The following is a 16,084-nucleotide window of genomic DNA, read 5'->3' on the forward strand; positions in this document are numbered from 1 at the left end:
AAGTTTCTGTTCATTGCTTCTTGGTGTGGTTGGTTGTTAATGCTTTTGTTAAACATTCACATATATTGGATATCAACCTCTTGTCATATAAGCGGAGAAAATATTTTCTCCGTGTCCATGGGGTTTCTTTTTATCCTGGGTAATAACATTTCTGTGGTGCAAAAGCATCTTAGTTTGATGAGTTCCACTTTTTTATCCAATGGAATTAAATCACTAAAAATAACTTTCAATTCAATATCACAGAGTAGTTATGTATGATTCCTCAACATTATCTGTCGATTCAGGTGGCATTGAGATCTTTGACTTTTTCTGTCTGGATTCCCTTTCTAGTCTAACAGCCATGACAGGAACTTTTAAAACTATATTGAATAATAGTGTTGAGAGTGGACAGTCTTGTCTTGTACTTGATCTTATAGTAAAGGCTTTCAGTTTTTTACCACTGTGCATGATATTTGTTATGGGTTTGTGGTAAATTATTCTAACTATGTTCAACTCTATTTTATCAGAGTTTTTATCATAAACAGTTTGGGTTGTTGCCAAATGCTTTCTCTTCATCTATTAATATGATAAATGATTTTTTGCTTATATCCATATGATGTATTAAGATGATTAACTTGCATATATTAAACCACACTTCTGTCACTAAAATGAATACTCTCTCTGGTGGCTGATAGGCCCTATCTTCCTGATGACCTCTTCTGTTGCAATGAATTTTTCTCTTAAACACTGCTTTTTGTGCCCTGTTTGGTAGCAATTCATATTTTCACTCTCATTTTTCTCCAGGAATATTTTGGTTGACCCATTGTTTAATAGTCAGTTATTTAACTTCCAAGGGCTTAAGTTTTTAACCCATTAATGTGCATGATTCATTTTTTTATTTTCAAAGCTTCATATGAGAGAACAGTGATACCATTTTTATGATTTGATTGTATAAACATTTATTTATTTATTGCTTTTTTTGGGTCACACCTGGCAATGCACAGGGGTTACTCATGGCTCTGCACCCAGAAATTATCCCTGGCCGTGCTCAGGGGACCATATGGGATGCTGGGACTCGAACCCGGGTCGGCCGCGTGCAAGGTAAACGCCCCACCCACCGTGCTATCACTCCAGCCCCTAAACATTTATTTTGTGACCCTATTATGGTTTATCTCTAATCATCCATCCATGAAAATAATATATACAGGACGTTTCTGGTTGAAAGGACTCAGATATGTCTTGAAGGCCCATCATTTATTCATTTAATCATTGTAGTTAAGTGATATACTTGTCATAGTGTTAATATTCTTGGTGTATATGTACAACTACCACTCACCACCAAGGTTCCATATGACTGTTATTCTAGTTCATTTCTTCTTACCCTACAACCACTTCCCACTGTATGTTTTTGTCATCAAAACCATTACTCGGCTTTGTAACCTAGGGTCAACTGTTTGTCATCGTGTGTTATAGCTTATTTCCTTATTTTGATTTTCTGTACACCACAAATGAATGAGAGCCTCTGATATCTTTCTTCTCTCTGACTTACTTTGTTTAATAATATACCTTCCAAGTACATAGAAATTAGTAAGTCAATGACATCTCCATTTAAAAAATAAATTCAGTACCTTCCATGTTAAGGCTTTTCTCCAATTTTCCTCATTGGACTCTTATTAAAATGCTAATTCAAATCTTGCTTCAAATATATATATTATTTTTTTCTTTTCTTTTTTTTTTTTTTTTGCTTTTTGGGTCACATCAAGCGATGCACAGGTGTTACTCCTGGCTCTGCACTCAGAGATTACTCCTGGAGGTGCTCAGGGGAACATAGGGGATAGGGGATGCTGGGAATCCACCCAGGTCAGTTATGTGCAAGGCAAACACCCTACCCACTGTGCTAATGCTCCAGCCCCAACAAAGATACATTTTCAAAGAAAGCAATCAACTTACTGACTTTATGATTAGGTTATTTATCCATTTTAAATGTTTCCTTGACACCGTATAAGGCTTAATTTTAATGACTATTATGCATTTGCATAATCTTTTCAATTTCCATTTAGCCATGAGGATATATATATATATATGTATATATATATATCCATGAACAATTATTAGTAAATCCTGGGAATTATATATAGTTCCTAAAAATAAACGAAAAAAGAACAAAAGATCTATACTTTTAATGAATACTGATTTTATTATTTAAAATTTATTTTGTTTTCTAACCATTCATTTGTGTAGACTAAGTAAACAATGAGAATAAAGTTAATTCTGATTTAAAATAAACTGATACATTTTGAGGTTAAGCCTGTTTATTGACTCCTAAGTGAGTTTCCTTGGTAACTACATATCCCTGACTTTCAAATGGACCTTTGCTTGAATTTTCTCCAAGATACTAGGCTATATTCCTCATCAGGATAGGTGTTCATTATAATCACAGTGTGTTTGGCACTGAGTGGGGAGGAGAGAAGCATTTTTTTTCTGGGATAACAGCTGTGAAGATGAACAGATGCAGTTGATTAGCTGTTCGGTGTTGCTGATTCGAAGTAATTGTTATGAGTATTGAAATGTGGCTGAAATGATACGCTTGGCAATATCAATTTTTGTAGCATCTTATTCCTATTCATCACACTTGTAATTCTTGTGTTTATCCAGTTCATGGGAATTTTCCTTTCACGACTATTTAGAATTCATTACGCATCTCTTTTGTTAACACACCACACTGTTTGTTAGTAAATGATCATGAAGGGACATTATGAAAGGAAATAGGCCTCTCAATATGAAGAGGCTAAAAGATGAAATGTATCCCTTTTATATGGACTCTGCTATTGAAATGGCACAGTTATAAAATAAGTATGCTAAATCAATGAGCCCTCAATAATCAACAGCTCACTGGATATGGGGCTTATTCTGAACTTGGGTTGTCTTGCAATTGATAAAAGGCAGTTGATAACAGATGACTTCATCTGAGCCAGAAATCTGGGATGTTAAAATTGTTCTAATCTGTACTGAGAATTCTGAACAGACACGAGTTCCATCTTATTTCATTAAAGGAATACAGTTTTATGTGTATTACTGATTATCTATAGTGCTCTGTCTTAATTGAGAATAATCAATCTATTTTTAAACTTAATACAAAAAATTTAAGATGTCCACTGCTATAGTATTCATTTATGTGAGCATGAGTGTATCTGATGCTAGGGATTTATTTCAACCCATTACAAAAGGGGTTTAGGGAATGCATGACTTTGATTATACTGCACCCTCCCTTTTATTTTAATCTACACAAATTACTAGTGATGTCAGGGTAAAAGGTAAAATCAAAAGCACCGATGTACTCTGGATCTAGAGACGAATAATAGTTAATTTAAACTTAGCACACATAGTGGATAAAAATAGTTCATAGATTCCTAATTATATTTTATATCTTTGTGTATCTTACTCCATGTCTTTATACATCATTTTACATTTCTTTGGCTATGTGAAAACAAACATTTTGGGATATATAAGACTAATAAACAAATAGAACTCAGAATTCATAATTATTAATATTAGCAATTACCAATAATATACATTATTACCTTACTTATAAAATTTCATTGCCACTATTTATGGAAATATGAGTGGCTATAATATTTCTGTTCACTAAAGATTATAGCAATAATTTTAATAAGCTTTTACTTTAATAAGTTCAAGAGGAAATTTAACTTTTTAAATATATAATATCTTAGAAATAAAATGACATCAACAAAATAAATTTTACTTTTTGTAATGTTTACATAATAAGAAAAAAATGTTCTTAAAATGAAAAGCAAGTTAATTTAAAAGTCTATAAAGAACCACCTGAACATTATTAGAAATTTCTATTTTATTTTATTTTTACAGAAGGATTATTGTACTTAAAACACATTTCTATTGTACTAGAATTAGAATGATATCTATACAGGGGCTGGAGAGATGCTGTACAGCATGTATAGCACTTCTTTTACATGTGATAGACCTGGGTTTGATTCACAGAATTCCATATGGTCTCCTGAGTCTATCTGGGAATAATTCCTGAGTGCTAAGCCAGGACCTAAACATCACTGCTTGTGGCACCAAACAAAGCAAAATAAATAAAATAGTATCTCTACTTAGAAGTTCCCATTATGGATTTAATGATATAACAATATTAACATATTTTATGGGAATAATTTAGGTTAAAGCTATTAAACTATTACATTAAAAAGTACCTATATGTGTATATGATTTCACCAAACTTTCCTATTGTTTTTGTTGCTGAAGAAAACTAGACTATTTCTATATTTTTTATTTGAGGCATCACAGATCCAGAGGTCCCTGTTTCCATCCATAGCACCACCTATGGATGAGTCCAGTCAAGCATTACTTCTAAGCACAGAGGAACAGCCAAGCACTGCATTGCGTGGCCCCATCCACGGACCCCAGTGAAGTAATATGGAGGCACCTAGGAGCTAGACCAGCTCTTGGGGCACTTGCCTTGAAAGTAGCCGATGTGGCATTGATTCCTGGCACCCTGTGTGATCCCCTGAGCCCACCAGAAGTGGTCCTAAACACAGACCAAGATAATCCCCAAGCACTGTTTGGTGTGGAACTAACAACAAGAAGACAAATGAACAATAAAAAATACATTTCAGATTCGACAAGAAAATGTCTCAAAGAATAAGCCTAAAGATTGAGTACAATGAAAGAAAGTATTATGCAGTTTAGTACCAGAGAATTTAAATTATACTAGAGTGTAGGATGACATTACTTTGTCCTCTCCCCCCTTGCCATGAGGAGCTTGTCCCGGTTTTTCCCGGAGTTTAGGCTTACCCTAGTCACACCCATCAAAGTGTTCCCGAATCTCTCCCATCCCTTTGTTTAGCTGTAATCACTTCTCTATGCTCTCTTCCCCAAAAACAGTTAATCAGCTTCTCCCCCTAATCTGACCCTGCTAATTTGTAAGGTCAGACCTTCCTAGGATACTGAACTTATAGTATAAGTTAATATTATCTTTCTCCTCTCCTTATGCCTTTGAATAATTTACTTTAAAGCAATGTCCTTTTTGTATAGACACAAACAGACAATATTATGCTTTTGTAACTTGGAACTTAATTGGCTTCGAATATTATTCATTACCAGGCATGTGCTTTTTCCACTTAAGCCTCAGTTGCCCTCAGTTCCTAGCATCCCAAAAGCAGGGTCCCGACAAGGGACGGGACAGATCCAGGGCAAGCGGTGAGTTATGTGCTACCCTGGCATCGAGATGGGCCTGGCCAAAGTGCCTAATTCTTAACTATAAGTTAAGAGCTTGATCATAGACAAATGCTGTCATGATCCAAAAGTAACAACGAGACTAGGACTCTGCTAGGGATAGGAAAGACTAATCTGGCCTGAGCACTGTAGTATGAGATCGAGATGGCCCCAGGAGAGAAATTCTATAAGCTTTAATGCATTTCTTATTGTGTCCATACAAAATGATTAATATTATAAATGCTTATATGTTTGCTGGATGAGGAGAGGAGAAACACACTCATGGGACTCCGCCCTTGGGTGGATCCTCCTGCTGAAAGAGAATCGGTCCTAGAAGCATCCCCAGAGTAAAAGGAACCTTACCCCTATTGATTGTGACCACACCTATGTGTATGCCCCAATCACCTCATGCTGGGGGGATTTAACTAGGCTGTAAGAGTGGTTGGGGGGCCAGATCCAGAGGTCCAGAGAGATATCCAAAACCGGGAGAGAAGCAGAGAGAGAGAATGAAATGAACTGATTGAGCAATCAGTTTGGTCTTCTTCTTTCCGTCGCCTGCCCTTGACCAACAGCCACACATAGTGGTTCCAGAGCACCGCACATGGGTGGTGAGACAGAGGTACCCGGAGAGCCAGTGAGTGCACACGCCTGTTGGCGTGCTTTCGTTTTTTACACTCGAGGATTAATCAGCTCTCATAAGTCACAGCACCTGGTTTTGGGTACTTGGAAGGGATTTAATCAAAGTCTGTATAGATGATGGTTAATTAGTGTCCATCATAAAGTGGTTGCTGTTACTCTTCTCAATTTTAACAGAATGGTAAAATAAAAATACAAAATAAGCCATATTTTGTATAATAAATATTTAGATCAGTTTTGCTAAAATATAAAATTATAAAATACCACATTGACAGAACAGTAGGAGAAACTATTGTATTCGTTTATAATTACTTATGTTAATAAAATATAGGTCTAATCAAAGTTCAAATTCTTGCTTTATACATGGATTGCAGCACAGATATATAATCAACATATAGCAATGCTGTCTAGTTTAAATCTTCATTGAAAGTCCCACTCTTAGCAGCAACTGCTCACCCATGTAAACTCTGAAATTTAAAAGCTAATATGAATGTCTGCACTATATAAAATAATCTGAAATATATATTGTTATTTTTTTTTTTTTGCTTTTTGGGTCACACCCAGCGATGCACAGGGGTTACTCCTGGCTCTGCACTCAGGAATTAACCCCTGGCGGTGCTCAGGGGACCATATGGGATGCTGGGAATCGAACCCGGGTCAGCCGCGTGCAAGGCAAACGCCCTACCCGCTGTGCTATTGCTCCAGCCCCAATTGTTATCTTTTTTTTAATATAGGAGCACTGCTATTTATTCAGTCATTGATTAAGCTGATTGACTTGGGCATGAACTCCACATTACTTTTTTTTTAAATCACCGTGAGATACAGTTACAAAACTTTCATGTTCAAAATTCAGTCATACCATGATTGGACATCCATCCCTCCACCAGTGCACACTTTCCACCACCACTGTCCCCAGTATGCCCTCCTATCCCAGTCCTCACCCTGCCTCCATGACTGGTAGTTTCCCCAATACTGTCTCTCTACTTTGGGGCATTATGTTTTGCTCAAATTTTCCCATCACCATTCAAGCCTGTCTGCCAGGTGCAGATGCTAGATTATTTATTGTCCATTGCTCATTTAGAATATTATGGGTGCCACAACCTTGCACTTCTGAAATCCTAATTATAAAAGGTTGGGTTCTGGAGACATTTCTGTCAGGCACTTATTCATTTTGGTATTCATTTGGGCATCTCTGGACCAGGGCTGTTGGTGTGCTATGATGGTGCCTGGAGGCACATTGTGGGTATGACAACCAGGCTGATGAGCAAGCCAGGAGCCAGAAATCCCAGCGCCTCTGCCGCCATGTGGCATGGAGACTTAATCCTGGAACCTGCATACCTGGGCCTTGCTTTGGGAAGCTCTTAGTTACTGGGATTCCGTCTGTCTGGAGTAGACGGAGAGACTGACCTGCTCCATCTGGGGTGCCCCGATGAAATTGGCTCAGTGTGGGGCCTGGAGAGATCTCTGGCTCTGTGGTATCTTCCATGACTTGCTGCTGTGTCTCTGGACCAAGGCTGTTGGTACACTAAGGTGGCACCCAAAGGCACATTGTGAGCTGACAATCAGGCCAGGGAATGGGCGGGGAGCCCAGAAGTGACATCCCAGCACCTCTGCCACCATGTGGCATGGAGATTTAGTCCTGGATTCGCATACTTGGCCATGCTTGTGGAAGCTCTTTGTCACCAGGATTCCATGTGGAGTAGGCAGGGAAACTGCACCTGTTCCATCTGGGGTGGCCTGGTGAAATTGACTCAGGTTGGGGTCCAGAAAGACCTCCAGTTCTGTGGTGTCTTCTGGGACTCACTGCTGTGTCTCTGGCTTTTGGTCTCTTTTGAGATTTATTTATGGTGTCTTTGAATCAAGGCTAGTAATAGAGTTTATACGGTGGCACTGGAGTTGGCTCATGGGGGTGACTGCCAGTGCTTCCATGTGTATTGCGATGTGAAGGGAGGTAGCTCCTCCCCCCAACTCCATGAAAGCCTGGAGATTTAAGTCACAAAACCCGCATACCAGAATTTTCTGCAGACTATATCTTGGTGAGGTCCGTCCTGAGATGGTGGAGTCAAGTCGGGGGTGTGGCGGTGATTTTGGACTGTGGAAGTAAGCGGCTGCTAGGGGCTCTGCTCGTGCAGGCACAGGCCAACCCGCCCCCTACCACCACCACCCCGATTTACCCCAGTCTGTTCAGCCATGCATGGGTCCAAATTTAACTGTGGCTTTTGGTTTCTTTCAAGATTTATCTATGGGTATCTGAAATAAGGTCAATAAATGAGCTTACATAGCTGAGCCAGAGGTGGTTTGTGGGTGTGGCTTCCACATATATAACTTTTGGCTGTTTAATTTCTTGCTAAACTTGGTCTCAAGATTTTGGGGTCTGGACAAAGGCACAGCATCAATTTTGGGGTGTCAGAATGCCTGAAGGCACCATCAGGCTGCTGACGCACTCATCCCACAGGTACAGGTTGAGCTGTTTGTGGCACCATATGCCCTATATTGTGTTATCATGTCCCCTATATTGTGTTAACATGAAATGCTTCTCTTCAAAATATCAGTGTCTGATTAGAACCTTATTCTCATCAATTCCAAGGAGATTTATGTTAATTATTAAAATATAAATTGTCATACCAAGTATTGCATGTAAAATATTATTTGTATATTTGTATTTATATCATTTTTATAAACTTTCAAATGTATACTCATGCTGATACATGCACACACACACATACACACCATATACTTCCTTTAGGACATAAATTGTCTTTGAAATACTATGGAAGCCTTCCCTTTCTTTTGGAAGGAGGGTGGCAGGATATATTCCTGGCACTGACTCAAGCACCACTCCTGGTAATGTAGAGAAAATATATAAGGTGACAGCTATTGAACCTGGGTGGTCTTCATGCAATATAAGCCCCCGACCTCTGTCCTATCTCTCTGTTCTATATATTTGTGTGACCATTTTGGTAATGGAAGACACAGGTTGTAATTGTCTGCTGCTCTAATAAGTAGTAAGTTCCAATGACCTAAATAAATACTAAGGAAAGGAAAGCATATAGAAAAGCAAGATGTTGCTTATATTTTTATCATTGTGCTCGCTACATGATGCATAGTAATTTATTTTGTACTTATGTTCAATCTATTGTGCAATGAATTGCAACCCTGAACTTACTATTATTTAAGGTACCTTAAGTAAATACATAACTATTTGTACACAGTAAATACTTGGAAAAGTGACAGCTTTTTCTCTTCTATGTAAGTGAATAAACATTGCAGTAGGAGACAATAATATTCTCTTGGGGGCTGTGGAGATAGTGTAATGGGTAGGGCACTCCACTCTCGGCACTGGACAGATAAACCAGACAAAACAACAAGTAAATAAGAGGAGCCCTGGAAGCAGAGAGATAGTACATTGCTGGCCAGGGTTCAAATACCCTTTACCTCAGATGGTACCCTGAGCACTGCCAGAAGTGATCCTTGAGAGATGGGTCAACCTTTGTCTGAGAAACACCAGGAGTGGACCAAAACCAAACTAACAAACCAAACCAAACAGACAAATAAAGAATAAAAGAGAAAAGAAGAAAAACCCTAAATGAGGAACTGAAATTATTAGACATATTCATGACTCTCCATCCCTCAAAAACTGAGTATACTTTTTTCTCTGCACATATGGGATATTCACTCAAATACATCACATGATAGGACACAGTTAGACTACCCAGAGTCACAAAAATCAAAATCATCTAAAAACAAATTCATTTTTACCAAAGTCCAAAATCAATTATGAGTTAGGTGGGAAAAGCTCTATCATTTGGAAACTTGACAACATTCTAGCAAATAACAATTGTAGCAAAGAAGAAATCAAATATATTCCTAAAAACATGCAGTTTGCTATAATGTGGATCAAATTGGAGTATATAATGCTTACCATTCATCTGTGGTATATAGAAAGACAATACAAGATAGTAGACAGTGGTGGAGGGTGATTGGAAGGAGGGCAACCAGATTGTAGTGACATAGAGAAAGTAATGGATCTTCATGGGTAGTTTGGATGTAGCTGAGTATAGTAATTTTGTATATTAATAGTATAATACTTAGCCCCATTGTAACTACCTAAATTGTAACAAATGCAATTAATGTAAAAATAAACTAGAAGTACAATTGCCATGTGATCCAACTATTCCAATTCTGATTCATTATCCAAGAAAATAAAAAAAATAAGTCTAGAAGATATCTGTGCCCCTATATTTTTTCAGAAGAGCTTATTTCAGGTTATATTCTTAGTATTTGTCAAAGAATAAATAAGGAAATTCTGACATATATCTCATATACAAATAGCCTTTTTAAATACAAATAATAAAATAGGATATTATAAAGTCACAAATATACAGAAATCTTATCATTTGTGACAACTTGTCACAAAGCTTGAGTGCATTACCTAAGTGAGATTAAACAAAGAAAGACAAATACTATATGATTTCACTTACATGTGAATTTAAAGATGGAACAAAACAGCAACAAACAATTTTCAAAGATAAAACAGATTTGTGATTGCCACAGATAGGATATATATATATATATATATATATATATATATATATATATATATATATATATATATCTCAGAGAGCCCAGCATGCTACCGAGAGTATCCCGCCTGCACGGAAGAGCCTGGCAAGCTCCCCATGGCGTATTCGATATGCTAAATACAGTAACAATAACAGGTCTCATCCCCTGACCCTGAAAAGAGCCTCCAATCATTGGGAAAAATGAGTATGGAGAGGCTGCTAAAATCTCAGGGCTGGGACGAATGGAGATGTTACTGGTGACCGCTTGAGTAAACCTATGAACAAGGGAATGACAGTAATACAATGACAGGAGAGTGTCAAACTGGTCAAGAGAATGAAAATTCTCAAAGATACAACTATAAAATATAATGGTGTTGTAGTTGATAGGTCGAACTTTACCTGGAGCAGATGGAGGGACAGAGAGGAGTAAAGGAGTTTATTGGGACGCAATACCAGACAGACCCCAGAGCCACTCTCTAGCACAGGCTAAAAGGGATTTTAAGTTGTCTGGGGCTGGAAAAGGGAACAGAGACACTTGTGGCCAGTGTCCTGGTCTGCCCTTCTGTTATCTGTAGGGATGGATGTGAGGAGGCATGGGATGTGCCCTGGTGGCTTCTTGTCACCAGAGTGGCCATAAGCCCTATCTTTCGTGCTGGAGGCAGGTGATCTTTGAATCCAGGGATGCTGCTGTCTCATCAGCTGGTCACCATTTGGTCTGAGCAAACCTTACAGTAATATATAGAATTATGACTATAGTTAACAAGACTGTTCGCACATTTAAAGTGCTGAGAAAATGGACCTAAACGTTTTCATTGCAGATGGTTTGGTAAAGTGGAAGTGAGGCAGGCTTACCTTGTCCACCCAGATAATTGACTGACATGGGTCAGGACTGGGCAAACCTGCTATAATTACCTGCAGGGCACTTATGTTAATGTCTGCCAGCCCCAGAGGGAGCCATCAAGCTGCACCTTTAATTCACTTTTTCCGCACAGCACAAGGACCTCTCCCGACCCCCTGACTTTTCAGAAGTCCTAGATTTAGACTGGAACAACGAATTCCTATTTGTAGGTAAGGAACATCAATTCTGACCCCTGCATAGGTGTACAAAGCCTGTACTCTTCCCTCACAGAAAGTAATTTTTGGAGTAGTGAAATAGTAAAGCAAAATGGGTTTTTTTGAATAAATTTAGAGACAGAGATCTGAGGGGATAGGAAGAGAGATATACATGTTTAAGAGGAAGCACAAGCTTCTCCAGAGTAGTAAAAAATGGAGAATGGCTTTTTGCAAGGTAATATACGATAACTCCAAATTGTATTGACCTGAAGATCTCTGCCTACATAAAAGATAATTTGGGGGTTGTCACAAGGAAGGCTTTACGCTATCCATGGTCCTTTCATATTCTTATCAGGACCTCTAGATTTTCTGTAGGGCCCTTTCTAGGGCCCTTCTCTGGATGGGTCCTTGGTTACTGCATTTAAGTGGTGCCTTAGTTTCTCCATACCAAGATTTGCATCTCAAAAGAGCTCAGCATTTGCATCCCAAGGTGTGTGTTCTTCATGCCTTTGGGATTCTTTAGGACTGCTCAAGTTTAACTAATTTCCCAAAGCTCATTACCAGGTCCCCTTAGCTTTATGTGTTTCCAGCCACTCCTGGGAGTGCTCAGGGCTTTCTTCTGCCCCAGCACTCAAGGATCACTCTCAGTGGGTTCGGAAGACCATAGCTGGTGCTGGGGATTGAACCGCTGCCCGCCAGAAGCAAGGCAAGCACTACCTACTGTAGTCTTGCTCTGATCCTGCCTGCACATTTTTATCAGAAGAAAAAAATTGTATATGGTGATGAAGGTAAAGTACATTGATTTTAATTATTTAACAATATATACAAATATTGAATCATGTTATAGATCTTAAACTAACATAAAGCTATTCATCAAGTATACCTTGATATGCTGCTGACAGACAGAGATGAGTAAAGTGAAGAAATAGGAGACATTTACTGAAGAAATAGGAGGGTCCTGGACAGACCCTATGAACCCTGGTGAAGCTGGAAAGGGTTGAGCTCTGGGAGAGACAAGCAGATTTTTACGTTATCTTGGACAGGAAAGGTAGCAAAGATGGGAGGAGTGGTGTGCTTGCTAAAAGTGGGGTCCAGCCTGGGGGTTACCAGGCCTGGGATAGGCCAAAATCTTATCTTTGGTGCCTGAAGGGCACAGCAATCTTTGATTCTGAGAACGTATGGCTATTTCATCAAACACCTCAGTTAAAAAAATATTAATAATAGTGCATGAGGCTTTCCACTTAAGATGAGATGCTTTCAACAACATTAAGTAGAAACTGTCTTTCATATAAAGGGACTAAGCAGGGTAGCAAAACAAAACAGTTACTCAAAGTCGTGTTTATTGTGCTTTTAATGAACCTAGTTGAAATCCTAGGTCTCCTTTCGGGGAACCACTTGTGCAGTGTTGAGGAACTGATCCAAGAGAGGACCGAAAGCATTGATGCCGAGGAACCGGAAGGATGCAGTGCCAGGGGAACTAGTTAATTCAGTCAGCCAGTTTAAATCTCCCCCATATGAAAGATGAATATCCAAATAGACAATGGGGTGGTTGAGGGTGGGAGATGAGCAGCAGAACCACTGCCAAGCTCTCTTTCTCTCTGCACACTTACCTATGTACATACAGACAGAGGGCGAACCTTGACTGGGCTTGAATGCCCAGACAGATGTAGAATGAGTCAAAGCTCCAATGTCTGGACAGACAGCAAACTCTCACAGGGCTCAATCACCCAACAGAGGACCTGAAGTGGCCGAAGATATAATGGCATTGCGTTTTGAGTAAATCCTAAACCCTTTGGAGATGCAGAAACTGAGTCACCATCCAGATACATAAGCTGGGGTACCCCTCAAAGAAAGGCGAACACCTCATACTAGGAAAAGCAAGAGGAAAAGGTTCTGATGTGAAAATGAAAGCCCCATGAAGAATCCAAGGCTATTGTTTCTCTCTGACAAACCTCAAATTAACTTTTTATTTTTATTTTAATTTTTTAATTAAATCACTATGAGATACACAGTTACAAAGTTGTTCATGATTGATACAATGTTCCAACACCCATCTTTCCACCAGTGAGCAGTCCCACCAGCAATATTCCCAGTTTCCCTCCTGCCTGCTTCCACCACCCCACGCCTGCAGTCTTGTCTCTGTGGCGGGTATTTTCCTCTCCTCTCCTTTCCTGTCCTCTCCATCATCTCTCTGTCTCTGTCTCTTTCTCTCTCTCTCTCATTTTCCTTTTAGTCACTGTGGTTTGAAATAGTTACTGAAAGAGTATCATGCATATCACTTTGCCTCCTTTTAGCAGTTTTTGTTGAGAGTTATCATTTCTAACTATCTTTGTCATAGTGGTCCTTTGTCCATCCTATCTGCACTTCCCCTCCCATTTGTGGCCTGATTCCTACCATGGACCATTGTTTCTACCATCTTTGGGTATTATTCACATACTATGTTTTGCTTTTCTTCGTATCTGTCAAATGAATGCAGTCATTTTATGTCTGTCTCTCTCCCTCTGACTGATTTCACAGGGCATGATATTCTCCATACCCATCCATGATAAACAAATTTCATAACTTTATTTTTCCTAACAGCTAAACTTGTGTTCTATTGCATATATGTACCATATTTTCTTTATCCACTGATCTCTACTGGGTTACTTGAGTTGTGTAGGTTGAGGTTACTGTGAGTAGTGCTGCAGTAAATATAGGATGGCTTTTCTGCGTTGTCTTGGATCATGAGGGTATATTCCCAGAAGTAGTATTGCTGGGTAATATGGAAACTCAAGGTCTAGTTTTCTGAGGAATGTTCATGTTGTTTTCCAGTCATATTAACCTTCATTAGTGCAGAGAATTCCAGGTCAAGACAATTTGAAGAAACTATATATAACACTATCAGAAATGTCATTCTCAGCTTTTCTTATCTAGAGAAGCCTGCATTCTCTCTTGATCACACCTCTCTTTTTCTGCACTCCCCCTCCGATCTTTCTCTAAATTGATTTCTGAAAAACAAAAAAGATTTTGCTTCACTAAATATATCTCCCATCGTATCCTTTTTGTTTGTTTGCTTTTAAATTTTTCACTCTTGCAACTGGTGTTGACAAACTTTTCTTCTGTGCAATAGCTAAATATTGATGTCCTATGACCAATTTTATCTTTATATTTTTTTAAAATTTTGAAGAAGTTTCAAGCTACACCTTTTGGTGTTCAAGGGATCATTCCTGACTCTGTGCTCAAGAGTCACTCCTCATAGCGATTGTGGGACCATGGACTGCTGAGGACCAAAGCAGGTTCAGCAAGGCAAGCTTCCTACCCCTTTATCATCCTGTGTACCCTGTGTTTTACCTTAAGGTAAACAATAACATGCATTCACATTCAGTTTTTAAATATACCTCCATTGATCTAATTTGGGGGCAAATATTGCTTGAATTCTATTTATTTATGCTATCTTGGCATAGAATACAGTCTATTGTTTAAATTTTGTTTTGTTTCCTGGGGACTCACCTTGCGGTGCTTTGGGCTTGTTCCTGGTTCTGTACTCAGGAATGCCTCCTGGTGAAGCTCAGAGGACCCGATGTAGTGCTGGTAGAGAAAATGTGTCAGGTGCATACAAGACAAGCACCCTACCTACTATACTGTCTCCGACCCTCATTTTTAACTTACTGTTAATCATATTATATTGAACATATGGTGATTAAAATAGCTTTAGCTTTTGTTCTATTTCTACTTTTGGCCACATGCGGTGTTGATCAGGACTTACTCCTGACATGTGCTCAGAGATTTCTACTGAGGATGCTCAGAAGACCATATGTAATGCCAGAGATAGAGTTAGGGGCAGCTGCATGCAAGGGACTTCCTGGGCCCATGTATGATTGCTCTGGACATTAACTGTCTTTTGCATCAGGCTTAAGAAGTTGTCCCTGACCTATTTTCACAAAATAGTCTCATGTTATTTTTTAAATGGTACAATAAATTAATTTTCAAATTTTAAATTGTGGGATATACATTATGTTTTGTTTTGTTTTGCTCTTTACAGGGGGGTATGCCACAGCCTGCTGTATGCTGAGTGATGGTTGGGCTGCACCAGCCTGGACTCATGGTGATAAAAATATCACTTTTTTTGCTATCTAAAAGAGCAATTTAGATATTAATGAATCTCTAGCAATTAGATGAATTCATAAGATTAGAAAACAATATTGAAATGGCATCATTTTCTAGCTGCTGCAGAGGTGAAATGTAAGGATGAAGGAGTCTATTTTTATCATCTGCAAGGTTTCTGGGCACAGTTGAATCTTGATGTGTTTTAAGTGAGAAATCACAGCTGGAGGAAAAGCTCCCTGGAAGTTTCCACACTTGTGGACGCAGAAGAGAACAGGTTGGTCCCAGAACTCACACCCCCTACTAAGTTCCTTAAATATTTATTCTCCTTTTTCTGTTTAGCTATAATGACATGTAGTATTTCATTAGCTTTGATTATATAATATAAAGGGTTTGTATGTTTATAATGTGTGAAATTATGTCTACAGTAAATTTTTTCAACATCTGTTACACCCGTATATAAAAAACTAAAGCACGCCAAACAAAGGGTGTGTGCACTCGCAGGCTCTCTGGGCAGC

This window comes from Sorex araneus, chromosome 3, assembly GCF_027595985.1.
Source record: "Sorex araneus isolate mSorAra2 chromosome 3, mSorAra2.pri, whole genome shotgun sequence".
Classification (NCBI taxonomy): Eukaryota; Metazoa; Chordata; class Mammalia; order Eulipotyphla; family Soricidae; genus Sorex; species Sorex araneus.